Source organism: Gavialis gangeticus, unplaced genomic scaffold (assembly GCF_001723915.1).
Source record: "Gavialis gangeticus isolate Ggan-Ray unplaced genomic scaffold, GavGan_comp1, whole genome shotgun sequence".
Classification (NCBI taxonomy): domain Eukaryota; kingdom Metazoa; phylum Chordata; order Crocodylia; family Gavialidae; genus Gavialis; species Gavialis gangeticus.
This window is the reverse complement of record NW_017729032.1, coordinates 246185576-246193717: the sequence shown is the minus strand read 5'-3', so window position 1 is coordinate 246193717 and position 8142 is coordinate 246185576.

Sequence of the window (8142 nt, the reverse complement as noted above, 5' to 3'; positions counted from 1 at the left end):
CTAGGGCCACCACCTGACTGCTTGCCTTTGCTACCTTGCGCTGAATGGTGAATTCTAGCAGGCAGTGGTCACTGTCGCCCAGGGGGTCAAGCACCCGCAGCCCCCTCACCAGGTCGTTGCCCGTGGCCAACACCAAGTCCAACAAGGCATCCCCCCTGGTGGGGCTGTGCACCTCCTGGGTTAGATGAAGGTCCTGGACTCTCTCCAGGAACCTACGTGAGCGCTCGGACCTGGCCAACTGCTCATTGATACTTTTGCATTTTGCAACTACTCGCATTGATACTTTTGCATTTTCTTGTTTTCTTCAGACATAAGCCTGAGATTTGGAAGTCAAACTTCATTCTTTGTTTGTATGTGAACATTTGAGGGTGAAACTATTCTTTTGATTTGCAAGCCAGAATATTGTCCAGCTCGCTATCCAAGAATTGTACTGGCTCTTCTGCGTTATGAATAACAGCAACATGTTTCACAGGGAATATAGCAAGAAGGCATCATTCTCACATAGTCATTTTCTAACCATAACTATTCAATTGTACCATATGAGTTCCCATCTTAAATTGACAGTATTCCATTAATATGATTTACTATTCATAATAAACATATTTACAAGGAGTCCTATTACCAGGTCTTCTTTCTATATGCTTAATTTTTAAATATTTTTCTCAATGTTTGTATTTTTTACAGGTAAGTGTCTGACTGCTGTTCTGAACAGTGATCAAAGTGGAGAATTTAGAGCACATTACCCTTTCTTGCTCTCGCTCTCTTGCTCTCCCTCCCTGTCTCTGTCTCTCTCTCTCTCCTGGAAAGATGAGAACTGCTCCCAGGGAAGTAATAGATTGAGTGAGCACTGGACATTTAATCTTAAAGACACACATGACTTTGGAAGGGAAAAAAATGTGTTGGAATTAACAGTAGCTGTGGGAGACTCCCTGATCCATTAAGTTACCTTTCACATACAAAACATGCTTCATGGTGGGTGAATGGCCAAAGTCTCTTCTCTCCAAAACTAAAGCTACTAACACTGGTCTGAGGAAAAAAATAAACACTATTATTTGGCTTCCTGTTCCTGAGATCTTGTCTGAGTAAGCAGGTTAAAACAGAATAGGCTATATTCTGCAAATACACTTTTGTGCAACAAAAGGTTCAAAACAAATTGCATCCATGTGTTTGCTTTTAGACAACTTCCTTTTAAATTAGCATGCTCCATGTATCAGTGAGTTTCCTAGTGCAATGTTCTAGGAAAGATTTTCCTTTTAGCCGATCCTAGGAAACCTTCAGGAACCCAATGGAATTCTGGGACTTGGGGTCACCACCACTCATCTTCTATGATCTAGAGCCATTTTCAAACTGTCAAGGAATACAGTGGTAGGCTATTGGGAGGCTTCTGTGCTTGGGTTTGTAGTTTAAGAGTTTTCACTTTAAGGGTGACTGTACATGAGCATGGAGTGTGCTCCAACATGTTGTAATTGCCGTGCATCTGAATAGACTTGATTAACTGAGCCTTCTGGAATGTGGTAATTACTGTGCCCCAGCCAGCCTCCACATCTCATGTATCCCTATGGTGTCCCCATGCTTCAAAATGGTGGTGGGGGTGCTTTAACTAAAGCTTGTTTGACAAGCTTTAGAAAAAGTGCCCCAAGCCACCATTCTGAAGACCAGAAATGCTGATACACAATATGCTCCAGGTGCTTTAATTAAAGTGGCTCTCAGAACCACTTTAATTAAAGCACCCCCACCCTGTCCCCCAGAGCATGTGTAAAAATGCCCTAAGAGTTAGCTGCTGCATTGAGGAGAATGAAATCAAGTGACTAATTGAGGATAAACTTTTACTGAAGCAAATGAAGCTGGTAGAATTGCAGAAAGCTAGCATGAACTGTTAGGAAGAGCTAGGGTGTACTGCTGGAGTAGCAGAATTTCAGGATAACCATCACCACTTTCCTAGAGATCTGTCTCCCACCCCTGGTCTGCAAAACCCCAGCATGAAGGCCCCTCTTAGTCTGAAGAGTCAGGTGAGCATATCACATGGTCATAGCCATTTAGAACCACATCACTTTTGATCACTATTTGGCAGTAATAAGTGTTGGCAGATCAGTGGTTGGGACTGTTGTCATGTGTACTGCTAACACTTCAAATCAAGGCTTCCTAATTTCCAAGCAGCCAGGGACCATATGTCCTGAGTCCACAAGCTATGCATCCCTCATGCCCCTTGGGGCCCCCTAGCCACATCCCCTTCTTTCCCTCTGTACTGCACCATGCCGGACAGGCACCCCACACTGGTTGACATATTTTACATCTTTTTTGAAACTGATGCAAGTTTTAGAACACACTTCTAAGCAACACTTTTGTACCTGCCTGCATACAGTACAAACTATGCATTACATTAGTCCAAAGCCAACAGGATCATGATTTACCATATAGTTCATTAGGCTGGGCTCCAGCAGAGTCCACAGCATTTCTAGCCATATGCTAATTACCCCCTGCCCCTCCCAACCACCCACACACACTCATGACATTGAGTAGAACCAGGTACCCAGGTGTTCTTGTCATGAATCCCGTGACCCTCCAGGTTTGGGGTTTGGATGCCCCCAAGTTTCATTTGCCCTCAGCCATATGGCCACAGGAGCAAGCTAGGGAGGAGTCATGCACACATTTCCATAAAGTTGGCATATAGCCTAGATCTTCCCACTATAAGTGAAAGTGGGAGGTCAACTATGCATTACCTCGATCAGGTTACTACCCCCTGCCAAGAAAGTGGTTTCTCCCTGCCATTAGGAATAAGCTTGGAAAAGGTAAGTCATTTTTCACTTGACTTTTCCTTTTACAGCATGCCTTTACCAACCCTGAGCTGCTGGGAAGAGCCAGGAGATTTGAAAGGTTGTAGGGAAAAGGTTACTAATAGCATGCATACCCCTGCAGACTGGTGTTGTATAGAGGATATTGCCTTTTTATTGCCCTTTGGAATGTAAAGGGCAATGACACCCCAGAAGTTAGGCAATGATACTATTCACCAGAAAGGTCTCCCCAGAACTACAGCAGGACTAGAAGGACATTAGTCACATCTGTGGTGCCAAGAAGGTTACGTTGCCTTGCAACATCCATGCCAAAAAAGAGCACTACCTTTGCTGCAAATTCTTTTATCACTTGCAGATCTTCAAAATGTTTTGCAAAATAAATCGATATCTGGTATTAATTGCTCTGAAACCAAAGTATTAATGATGCTGAGAGTCTAATTAAAACAAGCTGAGCATTTTATAATCTCTGTAGATTTTTAAATGTCTCACTTTGGGTAATATACCTCATAAAACGCAAACGTAGCTGAAAGCTTAGAGCATTGCTCAAACTGTGAAGCAAAGTACTTTTTAGATTGCATTTTCCCTTTCTTCCCTGACACTTCAATAAACATACCTGCATTATGATATCCTTGGGTTTTTAACCCTCAGGGCACCACCGTCTTGAACAAGAAGCAATATTCAACACACTCTAACAGTTCAGGTGCCACTTTGAGCACAAGGAACAGTGAAGGCAACAAGTATTCAGAAAGGAGATGAAATATTAAGAGAAGTGAGAAAGAGGATGGAGGTAGAGGTGGTGTTGCAGCGTGGCAGATGGAACATGAAACCTTTCCAATACATTATGGAAGAGATTAAATTATGCAGCATAGATGCTGTTTTGAGGATTAGGAGTTGGAGGAAAAACAAACAAGCAAAAAACCCCCAAAATGAGCTACATGGGTCCCCAAAGGCTTCAACCAGCCAGATCCAGAGGGGTGCAGTGGAAGGGCCACACCCCCTTTTCTGATGACACAGCAGGAGCAGCAGTTAGGGATTTCTTTAAGTCCTTGAATAAGATAAGAATTGCTCTCCCTTCTATTCCTCCCTCCCTTGCCTATCACTGCCACTGTGTCAGGGGCTAGGGGAGTTCCCAAGTCATTCCAGCCAGGCTGTGTGAGGATGGGATGCTGCCCAGGACAATGGCAGCAGTGGTGGTGGTGGGCAGAGTCCCCATCCCTGTCTAGTTCCTGCTGGGTGTTCCCCACCAGCCCAGGAGCAGGTGTGGGGAGGCGGAACCCACCAGCATACTCCCACTGCCACTGTCCTGGACTGAGCCCAGCCCCTGCATAACCTGGGTGGAGCAGCTCTGGAGCTCACCTCATTCCCAGGAAGGCAAAGCCATCAGCAGCAGCCAGCAGGGGATGGGGAGGGGGAAAGGAGGGGATGTTACCTGTCAGCATGATTGCTACCTGCTTTGGGGACTTAACATCCCCAACTGCTGCTCCCATAGCACAGTCTGCCAGCCCCTGCGCAGGGTTGGTGGAGGGAAGAGAGAAAGAAGACTGGGAATGGGGAGTACAGTCATCCCAGCAGCACCAGTCACTGCCTCTGCATTCCCTTTCATAAAATCCTGGATCCGCTTCTGGCTCCAAACAAATCCACTGCATCAAAATGGCAATGAGTCCCAGGAACAAAAATGCATTAAACTCTTTGTATTACAGTTCCATGGAATGGGTCATTATAATACTGTCAGGGTTCCCTTCCCTAGCACTGCCATGCTGGGAGTCCATCAGCATTTGGGAGCTCTCTCTTCCTCAGAGCATGATCTTGTTCTTGTTATTCAGGCAAATCCATTCCATGTTGAAGTCCTGATCAAGGTCCTTCCTCTAGAATCTCTGAATCTCTTTGTTTCTGGCCACAACTTACTGGGGTTTGGTAGCAGCCTCACTGGCAAAAATCCAGTCTACCTGAGGAGAATAAGGATTGGTCCTTGGAGCAGTGACAGTATCTTCCTGATTTTTATATAAAATTAAATAAATTCTGACAAAGTTTCATATGTTGTGGCTCTGGGCCTTGTCCCAAGAACAGCCCCCACCTCTAACATTTGCTTTGCTCTATACTCAAACATCTTGGCTTTCAGATCATTGGTCTCAAGGCAGGACAGTTCCATTTTTTCTTTCCTTATCTATGCAGTTTCATCCAAATGAACAAGGTACGAATGCTATAATGCTGGGAAGTGCTGAGAAGCTCAGAGAAGACTACGAGGCTCTTAGGTTAATGAGCTTGGAGCACAAATGGTGTCTCCATTCATAGGCCGCAGAACGGGGTGGGCCGCCTGGGGTGGGGCGCAGAACGGGGTGGGCCACAGTGTGCAAATGTGCAATTGTCATTCGGGTTAAAACTGTATAGCATTGTGCGCCAAGGGTTATACAAGCATTACATTTAAGCATAGGCCACAGAACAGGGTGGGCCACCTGGGCCATGGCCCGACCAACTTTTAGCACATTAATTTATATAAGCCACAAATGCACAATTGTCATTCTGGTTAAAACTGTATAGCTATTTTTTTTTAACTGCATAGCTAGCTAAATTAATGTGATAAAAGTTGGTCTGGCCATGGCCTGGGTGGCCCATCCCATTCTACGGCCTATGTCTCCATCAACCCTGTGGAAGGCAAGGGCACAGGAAGAGACCATCATATCACAGAAGTAAACACAAGGCTAAGATGGTGTTGTTTATGTGAAGGAGTGTTCTTCAACAAGAAGCAGATCTGCTGGGAAGGAGGAGTGTTATCAAGAGATGAGATCCATCTGACAGGAATTTAGAAGAGCATCTTTGGGTGTTGTCTGCCCAATGTAGTAAGGAGGGCTTTAAATTAATTTATATGGAAGGATGGTGAACCAAACCCTCTAGCAATAGAGGTAACAGTCCAGAGGAGAAAGGACAGAAAGAAGCAGCTCAACTCTGGAATAGGGACAGAGAATCAAAGGGCAGCAACAAGTGATGCAAAAGGGAAGAGAGTAGGTTGAAATGCATAATACGTCCAATATATTTATACAAACATGTGACATGTAGGCAAAAAACAAGACAAGATAAAATTCACAGCCTGTGAAAAGAATTATGACCTGGTGAGAGAGCTTTTATGACTGGAATGTCAACCGTGAGGGCTACACTCTGTTTCAGAAGGACAGGGATGCAAGAAAAGGTGATGGTATTGCCTTGTATGTCAAAAACATGTACACTTGTTCCCTGGTTCAGGAGGAAGAAGATAGCAGATAAGAATGTATTTGGGTGTGAATAAAAGTCCAAATCCTGAGATAAGTAAAGCACAAAGTCAGCAGAAATAGGACACTAGGTTTCAAAAAGGCGGATTTCACTTGACTCAAGAAATTAATAGGCATGGTGCCATATGAATAAAGACTAAAGGATAAAGACACCCAAGAAGACTGGAAGCTACTAAAGGGCACAGTATTGGAAGCCCAACAAGAAACTGTCCTAACATGATGGAAGCACAAGAAGAATGGTAAGAGACCCATGAAGCTACATAAGGAGCTTCTAGGATATCTCAAATGCAAAAGGAAATCATACAGGCAGTATATTAAAAAGGAAATGGGCAGGTCACCAAGGAAGAATATCAGAAAACAGCAAAATCAAGGAGGCAAAGATGAAGAATGAGCTGTACCAGGTAAGGGAAGTTAAAGACAACAAGATGTTCTATAAGTATGTTGGCTACAAAAGAAAGACCAAGGAAACTGGGTCCTCTGGTAAATAGCCAGGGAAAATTCCTTTCAGAAGATGCGAAGAAGACAGAGTAATTCAACAGCTATTTTGCCTCAGTTGTCACCAAAAAACCCCCCAAAAAAACCACACACACAAAAAAAAATGAGGCTGTAGCCAAACAGCTAACAAGGATTATTTGGATAAAGATGGGGACAAGCTGAGGAATGAGATAGCAAGAGAGACAGAATTTTTTTATGTGTCTGAACAAAGTCAGCAGGGCCCAATGTTTTTCATCCCAGGGTTGTGAAGGAACGGTCCGAATGGACAGTTTTTGCCTTCTTTGCATAAAGGTGGGGGGTGGGGAGGGGGACTGTGAAAGGGTTCATGGTCATCTTCCTTGGATCTCTTGAGTATGTTTTAACAATCCTACTGCTGCAAGATGTTGGCCAATGTGATTCTTCTATTTTACCTGTGGCAGGGTAGTTGTCTTGTAGCTGTCAAAGTTGACTGGGTAGTTTTGGTAATAGGTAGATAATGGATTTGTATAGGATGTTTTGGATAGGAATTATTCTGCCTCAGGCAGGGGTTGAAACTAGATGACCTATGAAAGTCCCTTCCTTCTCCACTTCTCTAAGATTCTATGAAAAGTATGTGATTATGCAGAAATGGGGTATAGATGGCTATATGTGAGCAATAAACAGGGAGCTTAGATTTAGTCAACATGATCCAAGAGAAGCAGGGTCAAGTAAACAGGCAGGTCAACTGTTGTGAAGCAATTCAGCATACTCTGGAAACAGAGCCAGGTCAGTGGAATGATTTTTTGAGCCTCTGTTTCTAGGAGTGTAGAAGGGGCCAAACTATGAGGGTTACAGCAGTCCAGGTCCTTCCTGCTTTAGGCTGATCACAGCCCTTAGTAGCAGGAGCAGCTGGGCAATTTTACCTGGCTGTCACTGCTGCAGCAGCTCCTGCATCATGGCACCACATTTAAGAATTACTGTCATAGGGTCATACATCCTTAGGCTGCTTCCTACCTGACTGAAACTGATCAACTTTTTTAAAAAACACTCAGTTGCCTTTTTTTTCATTCTAAAGGGGGGGGGGGGGGAGGCTGAAATAGTTTAGCTCAGAGACTCACTGACTTAGTAAATTTTCTGGAAGTTGGCATTCGTTATGACCCCTAAGGTTGAAAAGGGTCTAAAGAATAAACCAAAGCAGCAGTGTTCAATTTCAGTCTCAAGAGACCCTGAAACTATAACTTTAATGAGAATAATTGTGAACTGCCTACATTTATCTCAACAAACCACTGATTCTGGAGCCTAATGATAATTTCAGTATTTAATATGTCACTGCTCAAACCAGGCAAGAAACATCCACAAGCACTTGGTATCACTATGTGCAAAGCATACAGCAAGAATCGAGGTCCTGTGAAGATCTGAAGGACCCACTATGCATGACCTGTAATTCTGTTATCTCATGCGGCTGAGAGGATGGGGCTTGTGTTTCTGTTCTTTGACAATCCTCACCTAATTTCATCGCTGGCTCTGGATGAAATATTTCTGCTACCAAGAGCCCACAAGACCTGAATACCCTACTTGCAGAAGCATAACTAGCAAATTTTGTGCCTTGGGCAAAACCTGGTGGGGGTAGGGGT